This window comes from Schistocerca serialis, unplaced genomic scaffold (genome assembly GCF_023864345.2).
Source record: "Schistocerca serialis cubense isolate TAMUIC-IGC-003099 unplaced genomic scaffold, iqSchSeri2.2 HiC_scaffold_1393, whole genome shotgun sequence".
Lineage (NCBI taxonomy): Eukaryota > Metazoa > Arthropoda > Insecta > Orthoptera > Acrididae > Schistocerca > Schistocerca serialis.
The window spans coordinates 3,651,412-3,676,257 of NW_026047617.1; positions in this window are offsets into that span (position 1 = coordinate 3,651,412).

Below are 24,846 nucleotides of genomic sequence, written 5' to 3' on the forward strand. Positions count from 1 at the left end.
GAACCATTCCTATGAGACCAGTTTTAGATTCCGATGCTTCGCTTCAGATTTACTGCATCCCCTGGACCTTCTTATTGACGATGAAACACAGAAATTGCATCGGAATTAAATACAAAGGGCACAATGCCGACTTAAGTGCAAGAAGACTGACTCTTCTTACTGTCTACGTTTTGAACCTTCTCTGTGAGACCAGTTTTAGGTACCGATGCTTCACTTCAGGTTTACTGTATCCCTTGGACCTTCTTCTTGACGATGAAACACAGAAATTGCAACTGAATTAAATATAAAAGGAACAATGCAGACTTAAGTACAAGAAGACTTACTATTCTTACTGTCTATCTTTTGAACCTTTCCTGTGAGACCAGTTTTCGATTCCGATTCTTCACTTAAGGTTTACTGTATCTTTTAGACCTTCATATTGACGATGAAACACAGAAATTGCATCGGAATTAAATACAAAAAGCACAATGCAGCCTGAAGTACAAGATGACTGAATCTCCTTACATCCTATGATTAGAGCCTTTCCTGTGAGACCAGTTTCAGATTCCGATGCTTCACTTCAGGTTCACTGTATCCCTTGGACCTACTTATTGACAATGAAACACAGAAATTGCATCCGAATTTAATAAAAAAGGCACAATGCCGACTTAAGTAAAAGAGGACTGACACTCTCTCTTCCTATGATTTGAATCTCTCCTGTGAGCCCAGTTTTAGATTCCGATGCTTCACTTCAGGTTTACTGTATACCTTATACCTTCTTATTGACGATGAAACACAGAAATTGCATATGAATTAAATTCAAAAGGCACAATGCCGACTTAAGTACAAGTGGGCTTACACTCTAACTCTCTATGATTTGAACCTCTCCTGTGAGTCCAGTTTTAGATTCCGATGCTTCACTTCACGTTTACAGTATCCCTTGGCCCTTCTTATTGACGATGAAATACAGAAATTGCATCCGAATTTAATACAAAAGGCACAATGCTGACTTAAGTGAAAGAGGACGGACACTCTCTCTTCCTATGATTTAAACCTCTCCTGTGAGTCCAGTTTTAGATTCCGAAGCTTCACTTCATCTTTACTATATACCTTGCACCTCCTTATTGACGATGAAACACTGAAATTGCATCGGAATTAAATTCAAAATGCACAAAGCCGAATTAACTACAAGAGGACCGACACTCTAACTTTCTATGATTTGAACCTCTCCTGTGAGTCCAGTTTTAGATTCCGATGCTTCTCTTCAGGTTTACTGTATCCCTTGAACCTTCTTATTCACGATGAAACACAGAAATTGCATCAGAATTAAATTCAATAGACACAATGCCGACGTAAGTACAAGAAGACTGACACTCAAACTATCTATGATTTGAACCTCTCCTGTGAGTCCAGTTTTAGATTCCGAAGCTTCACTTCAGGTTTACTGTATCCCTTGGACCTTCGTATTCACGAAATACAGAACTTGCATCCGAATTTAATACAAAAGGCACAATGCCGACTTTAGTATAAGAGGACTGACCATCTCTCTTTCTATGATTTGAACCTCTCCTGTGAGTCCAGTTTTTGATTCCGATGCTTCACTTCAGGTTTACTGTACACCTTGCACCTTCTTATTGAAGATGAAACACAGAAATTGCATCGGAATTAAATTCAACAGGCACAATGCCGACTTAAGTACAAGAGGACTGACACTCTAACTCTCTATGATTTGAACCTCTCCTGTGAGTCCAGTTTTAGATACCGATGCTACACTTCAGGTTTACTGTATACCTTGCACCTTCTTATTGACGATGAAACACAGAAATTGCATCGGAATTAAATTCAAAAGACACAATGCCGACTTAAGTATAAGAGGACTGACACTCTAACTATCTAAGATTTGAACGTCTCCTGTGAGTCCAGTTTTAGATTCCGAAGTTTCACTTCAGGTTTACTGTATCCCTTGGACCTTCGTATTGACGAAATACAGAAATTGCATCCGAATTTAATACAAAAGGCACAATGCCGACTTTAGTAAAAGAGGACTGACACTCTTTCTTTCTATGATTTGAACCTCTCCTGTGAGTCCAGTTTTTGATTCCGATGCTTCACTTCAGGTTTACTGTATACTTTGCACCTTCTTATTGACGATGAAACACAGAAATTGCATCGGAATTAAATTCAAAAGGCACAATGCCGACTTATGTACAAGAGGACTGACACTCTCTCTTTCTATGATTTTAAACTTTCCTGTGATTCCAGTTTTAGATTCCGATGCTTCACTTCAGGTTTACTGTATACCTTGCACCTTCTTATTGACGATGAAACACTGAAATTGCATCGGAATTAAATTCAAAATGCACAAAGCCGAATTAACTACAAGAGGACTGACACTCTTACTTTCTATCATTTGAACCTCTCCTGTGAGTCCAGTTTTAGATTCCGATGCTTCTCTTCAGGTTTACTGTATCCCTTGAACCTTCTTATTCACGATGAAACACAGAAATTGCATCGGAATTAAATTCAATAGACACAATGCCGACGTAAGTACAAGAGGACTGACACTCTAACTATCTATGATTTGAACCTCTCCTGTGAGTCGAGTTTTAGATTCCGAAGCTTCACTTCAGGTTTACTGTATCCCTTGGACCTTCGTATTGACGAAATACAGAAATTGCATCCGAATTTAATACAAAAGGCACAATGCCGACTTTAGTAAAAGAGGACTGACACTCTCTCTTTCTATGATTTGAACCTCTCCTGTGAGTCCAGTTTTTGATTCCGATGCTTCACTTCAGGTTTACTGTATACCTTGCACCTTCTTATTGACGATGAAACACAGAAATTGCATCGGAATTACATTCAAAAGGCACAATGCCAGATTAAGTACAAGAGGACTGACACTCTAACTCTCTATGATTTGAACCTCTCCTGTGAGTCCAGTTTCAGATACCGATGCTACACTTCAGGTTTACTGTATACCTTGCACCTTCTTATTGACGATGAAACACAGAAATTGCATCGGAATTAAATTCAAAACTCACAATGTCGACTTAAGTTCAACAAGACCGACTCTTCTTACTTTGTTTTTAACCTTTCTTGTGAGACTAGTTTTAGAATCCGATGCTTCACTTCAGGTTTAGTGTATCCCTTGGACCTTGTTACAGACGCTGTAACCCAGAAATTGCATTGGAATTAAATATAAAAGGCACAATGCCGACTTAAGTACAAGGGAACTGACTCTTCTCACTATCTATGCTTTGAACCTTTCCTGTGAGGCCAGTTTTAGAATACGTTGCTTCACTTCAGGTTTACTGTATCCATTAGACCTTCTTATTGACGATGAAACACAGAAATTGCATCGGAATTAAATACAAAAGGCACAATGCCAACTTAGGTACTAGCGGACTGACTCCTCTTACATTCTATGATTAGAGCCTTTCATCTGAGACCACTTTTAGATATCGATGCTGCACTTCAGATTTTCTGTATCCGTTGGACCTTCTTATTGACGATGAAACACAGAAATTGAATCGGAATTAAATACAAAAGGCACAATGCCGACTTAAGTACATGAAGACTGACTATTCTTACTGTCTGTCTTTTGAACCTTTCCTGTGAGACCAGTTTTCGATTCCGATTCTTCACTTCAGGTTTACTGTATCTTTCAGACCTTCATATTGACAATGGAACACAGAAATTGCATCGGAATTAAATACAAAAGGCACAATGCAGCCTGTAGTACAAGATGACTGAATCTTCTTACATTCTATGATTAGAGCCTTTCAAGTGAGACCAGTTTCTGTTTCCGATGCTTCACTTCAGGTTCACTGTATCCCTTGGACCTTCTTATTGACGATGAAACACAGAAATTGCATCGGAATTAAATACAAAAGGCACAGTGCCGCTTCAAGTAAAAGATGACTGACTCTTCCTACATTCTATGATTAGTGCCTTTCCTGTGACACCAGTTTTAGATTCCGATGCTTCACTTCAGGTTTACCTTATCCCTTGGACCTTCTTATTGACGTTAAAACACAGAAATTGCATCGGAATTAAATACTAAAGGCACAATGCCGACTTAAGTACAAGAAAACTGACTCTTCTCACTGTCTATGCTTTGAATCTCTCCTGTGAGACCAGTTTCAGATTCCGATGCTTCACATCAGGTTTACTGTATCCGTTGGACCTTTTTACTGACGACGAAACACAGAAATAGCGTCGGAAATAAACACAAAATGCACAATACCGACTTATGTCCAAGAAGACTGACTCTTCTTACTGTCTATGCTTTGAACCTTTCCTGTGACACCAGTTTTAGATTCCCTTGCATCACTTCTGGTTTACTGTATCCCTTGGACCTTCTAATTGACGATGAAACACAGAAATTGCATCGGAATTAAATACAAAAAGAGCAATGGGGACTTAAGTACAAGAGGACTGACTCTTCTTGCATTCTATGATTTGAACCATTCCTATGAGACCAGTTTTAGATTCCGATGCTTCGCTACAGATTTACTGCATCCCCTGGACCTTCTTATTGACGATGAAACACAGAAATTGCATCGGAATTAAATACAAAGGGCACAATGCCGACTTAAGTACAAGAAGACTGACTCATCTTACTGTCTACGTTTTGAACCTTCTCTGTGAGACCAGTTTTAGGTTCCGATTTTTCACTACAGGTTTACTGTATCCGTTGGACCTTCTTCTTGACGAAGAAACACAGAAATTGCAACTGAGTTAAATATAAAAGGCACAATGCCGACTTAAGTACAAGAAGACTGACTATTCTTACTGTCTATCTTTTGAACCTTTCCTGTGAGACCAGTTTTCGATTCCGATTCTTCACTTCAGGTTTACTGTATCTTTTAGACCTTCATATTGACGATGAAACACAGAAATTGCATCGGAATTAAATACAAAAAGCACAATGCAGGCTGAAGTACAAGATGACTGAATCTCCTTACATTCTATGATTAGAGCCTTTCCTGTGAGACCAGTTTCAGATTCCGATGCTTCACTTCAGGTTCACTGTATCCCTTGGACCCTCTTATTGACGATGAAACACAGAAATTGCATTGAATTTAATAAAAAAGGCACAATGCCGACTTAAGTAAAAGAGGACTGACACTCTCTCTTCCTATGATTTGAATCTCTCCTGTGAGCCCAGTTTTAGATTCCGAAGCTTCACTTCAGGTTTACTGTATACCTTGCACTTTCTTATTGACGATGAAACACAGAAATTGCATATGAATTAAATTCAAAAGGCACAATGCCGACTTAAGTACAAGTGGGCTAACACTCTAACTCTCTATGATTTGAACCTCTCCTGTGAGTCCAGTTTTAGATTCCGATGCTTCACTTCACGTTTACTGTATCCCTTGGCCCTTCTTATTGACGATGAAATACAGAAATTGCATCCGAATTTAATACAAAAGGCACAATGCCGACTTAAGTAAAACAGGACGGACACTCTCTCTTCCTATGATTTGAACCTCTCCTCAGAGTCCATTTTTAGATTCCGATGATTCACTTCAGCTTTACTATATACCTTGCACCTTCTTATTGACGATGAAACACAGAAATTGCATCGGAATTAAATTCAAAAGGCACAATGCCGACTTAAGTACAAGAGGACTGAGACTCTAACTATCAATGATTTGAACCTCTCCTGTGAGTCCAGTTTTAGATTCCAATGCTTCACTTCAGGTTTACTGTATACCTTGGACCTTCTTATTGACGATGAAACACAGAAAATGCATCCGAATTTAATAAAAAAGGCACAATGCCGACTTAAGTACAAGAGGACTGACACTCTCGATTTCTATGATTTGAACCTCTCCTGTGAGTCCAGTTTTAGATTCCGCTGCTTCACTTCAGGTTTACTGTGTACCTTGCACCTTCTTATTGCAGATCAAACACAGAAACTGCATCCGAATTTAATACAAAAGGCACAATGCCGACTTAAGTACAAGTGGATTGACACTCTCCCTTTCTATGATTTGAACCTCTCCTGTGAGTCCACTTTTAGATTCCGATCCTTCACTTCATTTTTACTGTATCCCTTGGATCTTCTTATTGACGATGAAACACAGGAATTGCATCCGAATTTAATACAAAAGTCACAATGCCGACTTAAGTAAAAGAGGACTGTCACTCTCTCTTTCTATGATTTGAACCTTTCCTGTGATTCCAGTTTTAGATTCCGATGCTTCACTTCAGGTTTACTGTATACCTTGCACCTTCTTATTGACGATGAAACACTGAAATTGCATCGGAATTAAATTCAAAATGCACAAAGCCGAATTAACTACAAGAGGACTGACACTCGAACTTTCTATGATTTGAACCTCTCCTGTGAGTCCAGTTTTAGATTCCGATGCTTCTCTTCAGGTTTACTGTATCCCTTGAACCTTCTTATTCACGATGAAATACAGAAATTGCATCGGAATTAAATTGAATAGACACAATGCCGAAGTAAGTACAAGAAGACTGACACTCTAACTATCTATGATTTGAACCTCTCCTGTGAGTCCAGTTTTAGATTCCGAAGCTTCACTTCAGGTTTACAGTATCACTTGGACCTTCGTATTGACGAAATACAGAAATTGCATCCGAATTTAATACAAAAGGCACAATGCCGACTTTAGTAAAAGAGGACTGACCATCTCTCTTTCTATGATTTGAGCCTCTCCTGTGAGTCCAGTTTTTGATTCCGATGCTTCACTTCAAGTTTACTGTATACCTTGCACCTTCTTATTGACGATGAAACACTGAAATTGCATCGGAATTAAATTCAAAAGGCGCAATGCCGACTTAAGTACAAGAGGACTGACACACTAACTCTCTATGATTTGAACCTCTCCTGTGAGTCCAGTTTTAGATACCGATGCTACACTTCAGGTTTACTGTATACCTTGCACCTTCTTATTGACGATGAAACACAGAAATTGCATCGGAATTAAATTTAAAAGACACAATGCCGACTTAAGTACAAAAGGACTGACACTCTCACTTTCTATGATATGAACCTCTCCTGTGAGTCCAGTTTCAGATTCCGATACTCCACTTCAGGTTTACTGTAACTCTTGGACCTTCTTATTGACGATGAAACACAGAAATTGCATCCGAATTTAATACAAAAGGCACAATGCCGACTTAAGTTCAAAAGGACTGACAATGTAACTTTCTATGATATGGACCTCTCCCGTGAGTCCAGTTTTAGATTCCGATGCTTCTCTTCGGATATACTGTATCCCTTGGACCTTCTTATTGACGATGAAACACAGAAATTGCATCCGAATTTAATACAAAAGGCACAATGCCGACTTAAGTATAAGAAGGACTGACACTCTAACTATCAATGTTTTGAACCCATCCTGTGAGTCCAGTTTTAGATTCCGATGCTTCACTTCAGGTTTACTGTATCCCTTGGACCTTCTTATTGACGATGAAACACAGAATTTGCATCCGAATTTAATACAAAAGGCTCAATGCCGACTTAAGTATAAGAGGACTGACACTCAAACTATCAATGATTTGAACCCCTCCTGCGAGTCCAGTTTTAGATTCCGATGCTTAACTTCAGGTTTACTGTATGCCTTGGACCTTCTTATTGACGTTGAAAGACAGAAATTGCATCCGAATTTAATACAAGAGGCACAATGCCGGCTTAGGTACAAGAGGACTCACACTCTAACTATCTATGATTTGAACCTCTCCTGTGAGTCCAGTTTTAGATTCCGATGCTTCACTTCATGTTTACTGTATCCCTTGGACCTTCTTATTGACGATGGAACACAGAAATTGCATCCGAATTTAATACAATAGGCACAATGCCGACGTACGTACAAGAGGAATGACACTCTAATTTTCTATGATTTGAACCTCTCCTGTGATTCCAGTTTTAGATTCCCATGCTTCTTTTCTGGTTTACTATATCCCTTGGACCTTCCTATTGACGATGAAACACAGAAATTGCACCGGGTTTAAATTCAAAAGTCACAATGCCGACTTAAGTACAAGAGGACTGACACTCTAACGTTCTATGATTTGAACCTCTCCTGTGAGTCCAGTTTTATATTCCGATGCTTTACTTCAGGTTTACTGTATTCCTTGCACCTTCTTATTGACGATGAAACCCAGAAATTGTATCGGAATTAAGTTCAAAAGGCACAATGCCGACTTAAGTACAAGAGGACTGACACTCTAACGTTCTATGATTTGAATCTCTCCTGTAAGTCCAGTTTTATATTCCGATGCTTCACTTCAGGTTCACTGTATCCCTTGGACCTTCCTACGGACGATGAAACACAGAAATTGCATCCGAATTTAATACAAAAAGCACAATGCCGACTTAAGTACAAGAGGTCTGACACTCTCACTTTCTATGATTTGAACCTCTCCTGTGAGTCCAGTTTTAGATTCCGATGCTTTACTTCAGGTTTACTGTATACGTTGCACCGTCTTATTGACGATGAAACACAAAAATTGCATCGGAATTAAATTCATAAGGCACAATGCCGACTTAAGTACAAGAGGACTGACACTCTAACTTTCTATGATTTGAACCTCTCCTGTGAGTCCAGTTTTAGATTCCTATGCTTCACTTCGGGTTTACTGTATGCCTTGGACCTTCTTCTTGACGATGAAACACAGAAATTGCATCCGAATTTAATACAAAAGGCACAATGCCGACTTAAGTACTAGAGGACTGACACTCTCACTTTCTATGATTTGAACCCCTTCTGTGAGTCCAGTATCAGATTACGATGCTTCACTTCAGGTTTACTGTATACATTGCACCGTCATATTGACGATGAAACACAGAAATTGCAACGGAATTAAATTCAAAAGGCACAATGCCGACTGTAGTACAAGAGGACTGACACTCTATCTTTCTATGACTTGAACCTCTCCTATGAGTCCAGTTTTAGATTCCGATGCTTCACTTCAGGATTACTGTATCCCTTGGACTTTCTTATTGACGATGAAATACAGAAATTGCATCCGAATTTAAAACAAAAGGCACAATGCCGACTTAAGTAAAGAGGACTGACACTCTCTCTTCCAATGATTTGAACCTGTCCTGTGAGCCTAGTTTTTGATTCCGAAGCTTCACTTCAGGTTTACTGTATCCCTTGGACCTTCTTATTGACGATGTAACACAGAAATTGCTTCCGAATTTAATACAAAAGGCACAATGCCGACTTAAGTACTAGAGGACTGACACTCTCACTTTCTATGATTTGAACCCCTTCTGTGAGTCCAGTTTCAGATTACGATGTTTCACTTCAGGTTTACTGTATACATTGCACCGTCATATTGACGATGAAACACAGAAATTGCAACGGAATTAAATTCAAAAGGCACAATGCCGACTGAAGTACAAGAGGACTGACACTCTATCTTTCTATGACTTGAACCTCTCCTGTGAGTTCAGTTTTAGATTCCGATGCTTCTCTTCAGGTTTACTGTATCCCTTGGACCTTCTTATTGACGATGAACCACAGAAATTGCATCGGAATTAAATTCAAAAGACACAATGCCGACTTAAGTACAAAAGGACTGACACTCTCACTTTCTATGATTTGAACCTCTCCTGTGAGTCCAGTTTCAGATTCCGATGCTTCACTTCAGGTTTACTGTAACCCTTGGACCTTCTTATTGATGATGAAACACAGAAATTGCATCCGAATTTAATACAAAAGGCACAATGCCGACTTAAGTTCGAAAAGACTGACAATTTAACTTTCTATGATATGAACCTCTCCCGTGAGACCAGTTTTAGATTCCGATGCTTCTCTTCAGATATACTGTATCCCTTGGACCTTCTTATTGACGATGAAACACAGAAATTGCATCCGAATTTAATACAAAAGGCACAATGCCGACTTAAGTATAAGAAGGACTGACACTCTAACTATCAATGTTTTGAACCCATCCAGTGAGTCCAGTTTTAGATTTCGATGCTTCTCTTCAGGTTTACTGTATCCCTTGGACCTTTTTATTGACGATGAAACACAGAATTTGCATCCGAATTTAATACAAAAGGCTCAATGCCGACTTAAGTATAAGAGGACTGACACTCTAACTATCAATGATTTGAACCCCTCCTGCGAGTCCAGTTTTAGATTCCGATGCTTAACTTCAGGTTTACTGTATGCCTTGGACCTTCTTATTGACGTTGAAACACAGAAATTGCATCCGAATTTAATACAAAAGGCACAATGACGGTTTAAGTACAAGAGGACTCACACTCTAATTATCTATGATTTGAACCTCTCCTGTGAGTCTAGTTTTAGATCCCGATGCTTCACTTCATGTTTACTGTATCCCTTGGACCTTCTTATTGACGATGAAACACAGAAATTGTATCCAAATTTAATACAAAAGGCATAATGCAGACTTAAGTACAAAAGGACTGACAATCTAACTTTCTATGATTTGAACCTCTCCTGTGAGTCCTGTTTTAGAGTTCCGATGCTTCTCTTCAGGTTTACTGTATCCCTTGGACCTTCTTATTGACGATGAAACACAGAAATTGCATCGGAATTAAATTCATAAGGCACAATGCCGACGTACGTACAAGAGGACTGACACTCTAATTTTCTATGATTTGCAACTCTCCTGTGAGTCCAGTTTTAGATTCCCATGCTTCTTTTCTGGTTTACTGTATCCCTTGGACCTTCCTGTTGACGATGAAACACAGAAATTGCATCGGAATTAAATTCAAAAGTGACAATGCCGACTTAAGTACAAGAGCACTGACACTCTAACTTTCTATGATTTGAACCTCTCCTGTGAGTCCAGTTTTAGATTCCGAAGCGTCACTACAGGTTTACTATATACCTTGCACCTTCTTATTGACGATGAAACCCAGAAATTGTATCGGAATTAAATTCAAAAGGCACAATGCCGACTTTAGTACAAGAGGACTGACACTTTAACTTTCTATGATTTGAACCTCTCCTGTGAGTCCAGTTTTAGATTCCGATGCTTCACTTCAGGTTTACTGTATCCCTTGGACCTTCTTACGGACGATGAAACACAGAAATTGCATCCGAATTTAATACAAAAAGCACAATTCCGACTTAAGTACAAGAGGTCTGACACTCTCACTTTCTATGATTTGAACCTCTCCTGTGAGTCCAGTTTTAGATTCCGATGCTTCACTTCAGGTTTACTGTATACCTTGCACCGTCTTATTGACGATGAGACACAAAAATTGCATCGGAATTAAATTCAAATGGCACAATGCCGACTTAAGTACAAGAGGACTGACACTCTAACTTTCTATGATTTGAACCGCTCCTGTGAGTCCAGTTTTAGATTCCTATGCTTCACTTCAGGTTTACTGTATGCCTTGGACCTTCTTATTGACGATGAAACACAGAAATTGCATCCGAATTTAATACAAAAGCCACAATGCCGACTTAAGTACTAGAGGACTGACACTCTCTCTTCCAATGTTTGAACCTCTCCTGTGAGTCCAGTTTTAGATTCCGATGCTTCACTTCAGGTTTACTGTATACCTTGCACCTTCTTATTGACGATGAAACACAGAAATTGCATCGGAATTAAATTCAAAAGACACAATGCCGACTTAAGTATTAGAGGACTGACACTCTATATATCAATGATTTGAACCTCTCCTGTGGGTCCAGTTTTAGATTCCGATGCTTCACTTCAGGTTTACTGTATCCCTTGGACCTTCTTATTGACGATGTAACACAGAAATAGCATCCGAATTTAATACAAAAGGCACATTGCCGACTTAAGTACGAGAGGAGTGACACTCTCGTTTTCTATGATTTGAACCTCTCCTGTGAGTCCATTTTTACATTCCTATGCTTCACTTCAGGTTTACTGTATCCCTTGGATCTTCTTATTGACGATGAGACACAGAAATTGCATCCGAATTTAATACAAAAGTCACAATGCCGACTTAAGTAAAAGAGGACTGTCACTCTCTCTTTCTATGATTTGAACCTCTCCTGTGAGTCCAGTTTTAGATTACGATGCTTCACTTCAGGTTTACTGTATACCTTGCACCGTCATATTGACGATGAAACACAGAAATTGCATCGGAATTAATTTCAAAAGGCACAATGCCGACTTCAGTACAAGAGGTCTGACACACTAACTTTCTATGATTTGAACCTCTCCTGTGAGTCCAGTTTTAGATTCCGATGCTTCTCTTCAGGTTTACTGTATCCCTTCGACCTTCTTATTGACGATGAACCACAGAAATTGCATCGGAATTAAATTCAAAAGACACAATGCCGAATTAAGTACAAAAGGACTGAAACTCTCACTTTCTATGTTTTGAACCTCTTCTGTGAGTCCAGTTTAAGATTCCGATGCCTCACTTCAGGTTTACTCTATACCTTGCACCTTCTTATTGACGATGAAACACAGAAATTGCATCGGAATTAAATTCAAAAGACACAATGCTGACTTAAGTACAAGAGGACTGACACTCTAACTATCGATGATTTGAACCTCTGCTGTGAGTACGGTTTTAGTTTCCGATGCTTCACTTCAGGTTTACTGTATCCATTGGACCTTCTTATTGACGATGAAACACAGAAATTGCATCCGAATTTAATACAAAAGGCACAGTGCCGACTTAAGTACAAAAGGACTTTCAATCTAACTTTCTATGATTTGAACCTCTCCTGTGAGTCCAGTCTTAGATTCCGATGCTTCTCTTCAGGTTTACTGTATCCCTTCGACCTTCTTATTGACGATGAAACACAGAAATTGCATCGGAATTAAATTCAAAAGACACATGCCGACTTAAGTACAAGAGGACTGACACTCTAACTATCTATGATTTGAACCTCCCCTGTGAGTCCAGTTTTAGATTCAGATGCTTCACTTCAGTTTTACTGTATCCGTTGGACCTTCCTATTGACGATGAAACGCAGGCTTACATCAGAATTAAATTCAAAAGGCACAATGCCGACTTAAGTACAAGATGACTGACACTCTATCAACGATTTGAACCTCTCCTGTGAGTCCAGTTTTGGATTCCGATGCTTCACTTCAGGTTTACTGTATCCCTTGGACAATCTTATTGACGATGAAACACAGAAATTGCATCCGAATTTAATACAAAATGCACAATGCCGACTTAAGTACAAGAGGACTGACACTCTCGTTTTCTATGATTTGAACCTCTCCTGTGAGTCCAGCTTTAGATTCCGATGCTTCACTTCAGGTTTACTGTGTACCTTGTACCTTCTTATTGACGATGAAACACAGAAATTGCATCCGAATTTAATACAAAAGGCACAATGCCGACTTACGTACAAGAGGACCGACACTCTCCCTTTCAATGATTTGAACCTCTCCTGCTAGTCCAGTTTTAGATTCCGATGCTTCAGTTCAGGTTTACTGTATTCCTTGGACCTTCTTATTGACGATGAAACACAGAAATTGCATCCGAATTTAATACAAAAAGCACAATGCCGACTTAAGTACAAGAGGTCTGACACTCTCACTTTCTATGATTTGACCCCTCTCCTATGAGTCCAGTTTTAGATTCCGATGCTTCACTTCAGGTTTACTGTATACCTTGCACCGTCTTATTGACGATGAAACACAAAAATTGCATCGGAATTAAATTCAAAAGGCACAATGCTGACATAAGTACAAGAGGACTGAAACTCTAACTTTCTATGATTTGAAACTCTCCTGTGAGTCCAGTTTTAGATTCCTATGCTTCACCTCAGGTTTACTGTATGCCTTGGACCTTCTTATTGGCGACGAAACACAGAAATTGCATCCGAAATTAATACAAAAGGCACAATGCCGACTTAAGTACAATAGGACTGACACTCTATCTTTCTATGACTTGAACCTCTCGTGAGAGTTCAGTTTTAGATTCCGATGCATCTCTTCAGGTTTACTGTTTCCCTTGGACCATCTTATCGACGATGAAACACAGAAATTGCATCGGAATTAAATTAGAAAGACACAATGCCGACTTAAGTACAAGAGGACTGACACTCTAACTCTCTATGATTTGAACCTCTCCTGTGAGTCCAGTTTGAGATTCCGATGCTTCACTTCGGGTTTACTGTATCCCTTGGAGCTTCTTATTGGCGATGAATCACAGATATTGCATCGGAATTTAATACATAAGGCACAATGCCGACTTAAGTACAAGAGGACTGACACTCTCACTTTCTATGATTTGAACCTCTTCTGTGAGTCCAGTTTTAGATTCCGATGCTTCACTTCAGGTTTACTGTATACCTTGCACCGTCTTATTGACGATGAAACACAAAAATTGCATCCGAATTTAATTCAAAAGGCACAATGCCGACTTAAGTACAAGAGGACTGACACTCTAACTTTCTAAGATTTGAACCTCTCCTGTGAGTCCAATTTTACATTCCTATGCTTCACGTCAGGTTTACTGTATCCCTTGGACCTTCTTATTGACGATGAAACACAGAAATTGCATCCGAATTTAATACAAAAGGAACAATGCCGACTTTAGTACTAGAGGACTGACACTCTCACTCCCTATGGTTTGAACCTCTCCTGTGAGTCCAGTTTTAGATTCTGATGCTTCACTTCAGGTGTACTGTACACCCTGCTCCGTCTTATTGACGATGAAACACAGAAATTGCATCCGAATTTAATACAAGAGGCACAACTCCGACTTAAGTACAAGAGGACTGACACTCTCATTTTCTATGATATGAACCTCTTCTGTGAGCCCAGTTTTAGATTCCGATGCGTCACTTCAGGTTTACCGTATCCCTTGGACCTTCTTATTGACGATGAAACACGGAAATTGCATCGGAATTAAATTCAAAAGGCACAATTCCGATATAAGTACAAGGGGACTGACACTCTAACTATCAATGATTTGAAACCATCCTGTGAGTCCAGTTTTAGATTCCGATGCTTCACTTCAGGTTTTCTGTATCCCTTGGACCTTCTTATTGACGATTAAACACAGAAATTGCATCGGAATTTAATACAAAAGGCACAATGCCGACTTAAGTAAAAGAGGACTGACACTCTCTCTTCCTATGATTTGAACCTCTCCTGTGAGTCCAGTTTTAGATTCCGGAATTATTGACGATGAAACACAGAAATTGCATCGGAATTAAATTCAAAAGATACAATGCCGACTTAAGTACAAGAGGACTGACACTCTAACTATCTATGATTTGAACCTCTCCTGTGAGTCCAGTTTTAGATTACGATGCTTCATTTCAGGTTTACTGTATCCCTTGGACCTTCTTATAGACGATGAAACACAGAAATTGCATCCGAATTTAATACAAAAGGCACAATGCCGACTTAAGTACAAGCGGCCTGACACTCTCGTTTTCTATGATTTGAACCTCTCCTGTCAGTCCAGTTTTAGTTTCCGATGCTTCTCTTCAGGTTTACTGTATCCCTTGGACCTTCTTATTGACGATGAAACCCAGAATTTGCATCGGAATTAAATTCAAAAGGCACAATGCCGACTTAAGTACAAGAGGACTGACACTATAACTCTCTATGATTTGAACCTCTCCTGTGAGTTCAGTTTTAGATTCCGATGGTTCACTTCAGATTTACTGTATACCTTGCACCTTCTTATTGTCGATGAAACACAGAAATTGCATCGGAATTAAATTCAAATGACACAATGCCGACTTAAGTACAAGATGACTGACACTCTAATTATCTATGATTTGAACCTCTCCTGTGAGTCCAGTTTTAGATTCCGATGCTTCACTTCAGGTTTACTGTATACCATGCACCTTCTTATTGACGATGAAACACAGAAATTGCATCGGAATTAAATTCAAAAATCACAATGCCGACTTAAGTACAAGAGGACTGACACTCTAACTATATATGATTTGAACCTCACCTGTGAGTCCAGTTTTAGATTTCGATGCTTCACTTCAGGTTTACTATATAACTTGGACCTTCTTATTGACGATGAAACACGGAATATGCATCCGAATTTAATACAAAAGGCACAATGCCGTCTTACTACAAAAGGACTGACAATATAACTTTCTATGATTTGAACCTCTCCTGTGAGTCCAGTTGTAGATTCCGATGCTTCTCTTCAGGTTTACTGTATCCCTTGGACCTTCTTATTGACGATGAAACACAGAAATTGCATCGGAAATTAATAAAAGAGCACAATGCCGACTTAAGTAAAAGAGGACTAACACTCTCTCTTCTGATGATTTGAATCTCTCCTGTGAGTCCAGATTTAGATTCCGATCCTTCACTTCAGGTTTACTGTATACCTTGCACCTTCTTATTGACGATGAAACACAGAAATTGCATCGGAATTAAATTCAAAAGGCACAATGCCGATTTAAGTACAAGAGGACTGACACTCTAACTCTCTATGATTTGAACCTCTCCTGTGAGTCCAGTTTTAGATTCCGATGGTTCACTTCAGGTTTACTGTATACCTTGCACCTTCATATTGTCGATGAAACACAGAAATTGCATCGGAATTAAATTAAAATGACACAATGCCGACTTAAGTACAAGATGACTGACACTCTAACTATCTATGATTTGAACCTCTCCTGTGAGTCCAGTTTAAGATTCCGATGCTTCACTTCAGGTTTACTGTATACCTTGCACCTTCTTATTGACGATGAAACACAGAAATTGCATCGGAATTAAATTCAAAAATCACAATGCCGACTTAAGTACAAGGGGACTGACACTCTAACTTTATATGATTTGAGCCTCTCCTGTGAGTCCAGTTTGAGATTCCGATGCTTCACTTCAATTTTACTGTATACTTTGCACCTTCTTATTGACGATGAAACACAGAAATCGCATCTGAATTTAATACAAAAGGCACAATGCCGACGTTAGTACAAGAGGACTGACGCACTCCCTTTCTTTGATTTGGACCCCTTCTGTGAGTCCAGTTTTAGATTCCGATGCTTCACCTCAGGTTTACTGTATCCCTTGGAACTTCTTAATGACGATGAAACACAATAATTGCATCGGAATTAAATTCAAAATACACAATGCCGACTTAAGTACAAGAGGACTGACACTTAAAATATCTATGATTTGAACCTCTCCTGTGATTCCAGCTTTAGATTCCGATGCTTCACTTCAGGTTTACTGTATCCCTTGGACCTTCTTATTGACGATTAAACACAGAAATTGCATCCGAATTTAATACAAGAGGCACAACTCCGACTTAAGTACAAGAGAACTGACACTCTCATTTTCTATGATTTAAACCTCTCCTGTGAGCCCAGTTTTAGATTCCGATGCGTCACTTAAGGTTTACCGTATCTCTTGGACCTTCTTATTGACGATGAAACACAGAAATTGCATCGGAATTAAATTCAAAAGGCACAATGCCGACTTAAGTACAAGAGGACTGACACTCTAACTGTCAATGATTTGAAACCCTCCTGTGAGTCCAGTTTTAGATTCTGATGCTTCCGTTCAGGTTTTCTGTATCCCTTGGGCCTTCTTATTGAAGATGAAACACAGAAATTGCATCGGAATTTAATACAAAAGGCACAATGCCGACTTAAGTAAAAGAGGACTTACACTCTCTCTTCCTATGATTTGGACCTCTCCTGTGAGTCCAGTTTTAGATTCCGATGCTTCACTTCAGGTTTACTGTATACCTTGCACCTTCTTACTGACGATGAAACACAGAAATTGCATCGGAATTAAATTCAAAAGGCACAATGCCGACTTAAGTACAAGGGGACTGACACTTTAACTTTATATGATTTGAACCTCTCCTGTGAGTCCAGTTTGAGATTCCGATGCACCACTTCAGTTTTACTGTATACCTTTACCATCTTATTGACGATGAAACACAGAAGTTGCATCTGAATTAATACAAAAGGCACAATGCCGACGTTAGTACAAGAGGACTGACACTCGCTCTTTCTATGATTTGAACCCCTTCTGTGGGTCCAGTTTTAGATTCCGATGCTTCACTTCAGGTTTACTGTATCCCATGCACCTTCATATTGACGATGAAACACAGAAATTGCATCCGAATTTAATACAAAAGGCACAATGCCGGCTTAAGTACAAGAGGACAGACACTCTCTCTTTCTATGACTTGAACCTCTTATGTGAGTTCAGTTTTAGATTCCGATGCTTCACTTCAGGTATACTGTATCCCTTGGACCTTCTTATTGACGATGAAATACAGAAATTGCATCCGATTTTAATACAAAAGGCACAATGCCGTCTTAAGTACAAGCGGACTGACACTCTCTTATTTCTATGATTTGAACCTCTCCTGTGAGTCCAGTTTTAGATACCGATGCTTCACTTCACGTTTACTGTATCCCTTGGACCTTCTTATTGACGGTGAAACACAGAAATTGCATCGGAATTAAATAAAAAAGGCACAATGCCGACTTAAGTACAAGAGGACTGACACTCTAACTATCTATGATTTGTACCTCTTCTGTGAGTCCAGTTTTAGATTCCGTTGCTTCACTTCAGGTTTACTGTATCCCTTGGACTTTCTTATTGACGATGAAACACAGAAATTGCATCCGAATATGATACAAAAGGCACAATGCCGACTTAAGTACAAGAACACGGACACTCTCACTTTCTGTGATTTGAACATCTCCTGTCAGTCCAGTTTTAGATTCCGATGCTTCACTTCAGGTTAACTGTATGCCTTGCACCTTATTATTGACGATGAAACACAGAAATTGCAGCGGAATTAAATTCAAAAGGCACAATGCCGACTTAAGTACAAGAGGACTGACACTCTAACTTTCTCAGATTTGAACCTCTCCTGTGAGTCCAGTTTTAGATTCCGATGCCTCACATCAGGTTTAGTGTATACCTCGGACCTTCTAATTGACGATGAAACACAGAAATTGCATCCGAAATTAATACAAAAGGCACAATGACGACTTAAGTACAAAAGGACTGACACTCTAACTTTCTATGATTTGAAAAACTCCTGTGAGTCCTGTTTTAGATTCCGATGCTTCACTTCAGGTTTACTGTATCCCTTGGACCTTCTTATTGACGATGAAACATAGAGTTTGCATCCGAATTTAATACAAAAGGCACAATGCCGACTTAAGTACAAGAGGACTGACACTCTCACTTTCTATGATTTGAACCTCTCCTGTGACTCCAGTTTTAGATTCCGATGCGTCACTTCAGGTTTACTGTATACCTTGCACCTTCTTATTGACGATGAAACATAGAAATCGCATACGAATTTAATACAAAAGGCACAATGCCGACTTAAGTACAAGAGGACTGACAATCTCACTTTCTATGATTTGAACCTCTCCTGTGAGTCCAGTATTAGATTCCGATGCTTCACTTCAGGTTTACTGTATCCCTTGGACCTTCTAATTGACGATGAAACACAGAAATGCATCCGAATTTCATACAAAAGGCACATTGCCGACTTAAGTAAAACAGGACTGACACTCTAATTATCTATGATTTGAACCTCTCCTGTGAGTCCAGTTTTAGATTCCGATGCTTCACTTCAGGTTTACTGTATACCTTGCACCTTCTTATTGACGATGAAACACAGAAATTGCATCGGAATTAAATTCAAAAATCACAATGCCGACTTAAGTACAAGAGGACTGACACTCTAACTATATATGATTTGAACCTCTCCTGTGAGTCCAGTTTTAGATTTCGATGCTTCACTTCAGGTTTACTGTATAACTTGGACCTTCTTATTGACGATGAAACACGGAATATGCATCCGAATTTAATACAAAAGGCACAATGCCGTCTTACTACAAAAGGACTGACAATATAACTTTCTATGATTTGAACCTCTCCTGCGAGTCCAGTTTTAGATTCCGATGCTTCTCTTCAGGTTTACTGTATCCCTTGGACCTTCTTATTGACGATGAAACACAGAAATTGCATCGGAAATTAATAAAAGAGCACAATGCCGACTTAAGTAAAAGAGGACTAACACTCTCTCTTCTGATGATTTGAATCTCTCCTGTGAGTCCAGTTTTAGATTCCGATCCTTCACTTCAGGTTTACTGTATACCTTGCACCTTCTTATTGACGATGAAACACAGAAATTGCATCGGAATTAAATTCAAAAGGCACAATGCCGATTTAAGTACAAGAGGACTGACACTCTAACTCTCTATGATTTGAACCTCTCCTGTGAGTCCAGTTTTAGATTCCGATGGTTCACTTCAGGTTTACTGTATACCTTGCACCTTCATATTGTCGATGAAACACAGAAATTGCATCGGAATTAAATTAAAATGACACAATGCCGACTTAAGTACAAGATGACTGACACTCTAAATATCTATGATTTGAACCTCTCCTGTGAGTCCAGTTTAAGATTCCGATGCTTCACTTCAGGTTTACTGTATACCTTGCACCTTCTTATTGACGATGAAACACAGAAATTGCATCGGAATTTAATTCAAAAATCACAATGCCGACTTAAGTACAAGGGGACTGACACTCTAACTTTATATGATTTGAGCCTCTCCTGTGAGTCCAGTTTGAGATTCCGATGCTTCACTTCAATTTTACTGTATACTTTGCACCTTCTTATTGACGATGAAACACAGAAATCGCATCTGAATTTAATACAAAAGGCACAATGCCGTCGTTAGTACAAGAGGACTGACGCACTCCCTTTCTATGATTTGGACCCCTTCTGTGAGTCCAGTTTTAGATTCCGATGCTTCACCTCAGGTTTACTGTATCCCTTGGAACTTCTTAATGACGATGAAACACAATAATTGCATCGGAATTAAATTCAAAATACACAATGCCGACTTAAGTACAAGAGGACTGACACTTAAAATATCTATGATTTGAACCTCTCCTGTGATTCCAGCTTTAGATTCCGATGCTTCACTTCAGGTTTACTGTATCCCTTGGACCTTCTTATTGACGATTAAACACAGAAATTGCATCCGAATTTAATACAAGAGGCACAACTCCGACTTAAGTACAAGAGAACTGACACTCTCATTTTCTATGATTTAAACCTCTCCTGTGAGCCCAGTTTTAGATTCCGATGCGTCACTTAAGGTTTACCGTATCTCTTGGACCTTCTTATTGACGATGAAACACAGAAATTGCATCGGAATTAAATTCAAAAGGCACAATGCCGACTTAAGTACAAGAGGACTGACACTCTAACTGTCAATGATTTGAAACCCTCCTGTGAGTCCAGTTTTAGATTCCGATGCTTCCGTTCAGGTTTTCTGTATCCCTTGGGCCTTCTTATTGAAGATGAAACACAGAAATTGCATCGGAATTTAATACAAAAGGCACAATGCCGACTTAAGTAAAAGAGGACTTACACTCTCTCTTCCTATGATTTGGACCTCTCCTGTGAGTCCAGTTTTAGATTCCGATGCTTCACTTCAGGTTTACTGTATACCTTGCACCTTCTTACTGACGATGAAACACAGAAATTGCATCGGAATTAAATTCAAAAGGCACAATGCCGACTTAAGTACAAGAGGACTGACACTCTAACTCTCTATGATTTGAACCTCTCCTGTGAGTCGAGTTTTAGATTCCGATGGTTCACTTCAGGTTTACTGTATACCTTGCACATTCTTATTGACGATGAAACACAGAAATTGCATCGGAATTAAATTCAAATAACACAATGCCGACTTAAGTACAAGATGACTGACACTCTAACTATCTATGATTTGAACCTCTCCTGTAAGTCCGGTTTTAGATTCCGATGCTTCACTTCAGGTTTACTGTATACCTTGCACCTTCGTATTGACGATGAAACACAGAAATTGCATAGGAATTAAATTCAAAAATCACAATGCCGACTTAAGTACAAGGGGACTGACACTTTAACTTTATATGATTTGAACCTCTCCTGTGAGTCCAGTTTGAGATTCCGATGCACCACTTCAGTTTTACTGTATACCTTTACCATCTTATTGACGATGAAACACAGAAGTTGCATCTGAATTAATACAAAAGGCACAATGCCGACGTTAGTACAAGAGGACTGACACTCGCTCTTTCTATGATTTGAACCCCTTCTGTGGGTCCAGTTTTAGATTCCGATGCTTCACTTCAGGTTTACTGTATCCCTTGCACCTTCATATTGACGATGAAACACAGAAATTGCATCCGAATTTAATACAAAAGGCACAATGCCGGCTTAAGTACAAGAGGACAGACACTCTCTCTTTCTATGACTTGAACCTCTTATGTGAGTTCAGTTTTAGATTCCGATGCTTCACTTCAGGTATACTGTATCCCTTGGACCTTCTTATTGACGATGAAATACAGAAATTGCATCCGAATTTAATACAAAAGGCACAATGCCGTCTTAAGTACAAGCGGACTGACACTCTCTTATTTCTATGATTTGAACCTCTCCTGTGAGTCCAATTTTAGATACCGATGCTTCACTTCAGGTGTACTGTATCCCTTGGACCTTCTTATTGACGGTGAAACACAGAAATTGCATCGGAATTAAATAAAAAAGGCACAATGCCGACTTAAGTACAAGAGGACTGACACTCTAACTATCTATGATTTGTACCTCTTCTGTGAGTCCAGTTTTAGATTCCGTTGCTTCACTTCAGGTTTACTGTATCCCTTGGACTTTCTTATTGACGATGAAACACAGAAATTGCATCCGAATATGATACAAAAGGCACAATGCCGACTTAAGTACAAGAACACGGACACTCTCACTTTCTGTGATTTGAACATCTCCTGTCAGTCCAGTTTTAGATTCCGATGCTTCACTTCAGGTTTACTGTATGCCTTGCACCTTATTATTGACGATGAAACACAGAAATTGCAGCGGAAATAAATTCAAAAGGCACAATGCCGACTTAAGTACAAGAGGACTGACACTCTAACTTTCTCAGATTTGAACCTCTCCTGTGAGTCCAGTTTTAGATTCCGATGCTTCACTTCAGGTGTACTGTATCCCTTGGACCTTCTTATTGACGAAGGAACACAGAGTTTGCATCCGAATTCAATAAAAAACGCAAAATGACGTCTTAAGTACAATAGGTTTGACACTTTAACTTTCTATCATTTGAACCTATCCTGTGAGTGCAGTTTTAGATTCCGATGCTCCCCTTCAGGTTTACTGTATCCCTAGGACCTTCGAATTGACGATGAAACACAGAAATTGCATCCGAATTTAATACAAAAGGCACAATGCCGACTTAAGTACAAGAGGACTGACACTCTCACTTTCTATGATTTGAACCTCTCCTGTAAGTCCAGCTTTAGATTCCGAAACTTCACATCAAGTTTACTGTATACCTTGCACCTTCTTATTGACGATGAAACACAGAAATTGCATCCGAATTTAATACGAAAGGCACAATGCCGACTAAAGTAAAAGAGGACTGACACTCCCTCTTTCTGTGATTTGAACCTCTCTTGTCAGTCCAGTTTTAGATTCCGATGCTTCTCTTCATGTTTACTGTACACCTTGCACCTTCTTATTGACGATGAAACACAGACATTGCATGGGAAATAAATTCAAAAGGGACAATGCCGACTTAAGTATAAGAGGACTGACACTCTAACTTTCTAAGATTTAAACCTCTCCTGTGAGTCCAGTGTTATATTCCGATGCTTCACTTTAGGTTTACTGTATACCTTGGACCGTCTCATTGACGATGAAACACAGAAATTGCATCCGAATGTTATACAAAAGGCGCAATGCCGACTTAAGTACAAGAGAACTGACATTCTAACTTTCTATGATTCCAACCTCTCCTGTGAGTCTAGTTTTAGATTGCGATGCTTCACTTCAGGTTTAGTGTATCCCTTGGACCTTCTTATTGACGATGATACATAGAAATTGAATCCGAATTTGATACAAAAGGCACAATGCCGACTGAAGTACAAGAGCACTGACACTCTCACTTTCTGTGATTTGAACCTCTCCTGTGAGTCCAGTTTTAGATTCTGATGCTTCACTTCAGGTTTACTGTATCCCTTGGACCTTCTTATTGACGATGAAACACAGAAATTGCATCCGAATTTAATACAAAGGCACAATGCCGACTTCAGTACAAGAGGAGTGACACTCTCACTTTCTATGATTTGAACCTCTCCTGTAAGTCCAGCTTTAGATTCCGAAACGTCACATCAAGTTTACTGTATACCTTGCACCTTCTTATTGACGATCAAACACAGAAATTGCATCCGAATTTAATACGAAAGGCACAATACCGACTTAAGAAAAGAGGACTGACACTCCCCCTTTCTGTGATTTGAACCTCTCCTGTCAGTCCAGTTTTAGATTCCGATGCTTCTCTTCATGTTTACTGTACACCTTGCACCTTCTTATTGACGATGAAACTCAGACATTGCATGGGAAATAAATTCAAAAGGCACAATGCCGACTTAAGTACAAGAGGACAGACACTCTAATTTTCTATGATTTCAACCTCTCCTGTGAGTCTAGTTTTAGATTGCGATGCTTCACTTCAGGTTTAGTGTATCCCTTGGACCTTCTTCTTGACGATGAAACACAGAAATTGCATCGGAATTAAATTCATAAGGCACAATGCCGACTTACATACAAGAGGACTGATACTCTAACTATCAATGATTTGAACCCCTCCTGTGAGTCCAGTTTTCGATTCCGATGCTTCACTTCACGTTTACTGTATCTCTTGGAACTTCTTATTGACGATGAAACACCGAAAATGCATCCGAAATTAATACAAAAGGCACAATGCCGACTTAAGTATAAGAGGACTGACACTCTAAATCTCAATGATTTGAACCCCTCCTGTGAGTCCAGTTTTAGATTCCGATACTTCACTTCAGGTTTTCTGTAACCCCTTGGACCTTCTTATTGACGATGAAACACAGAAATTGCAT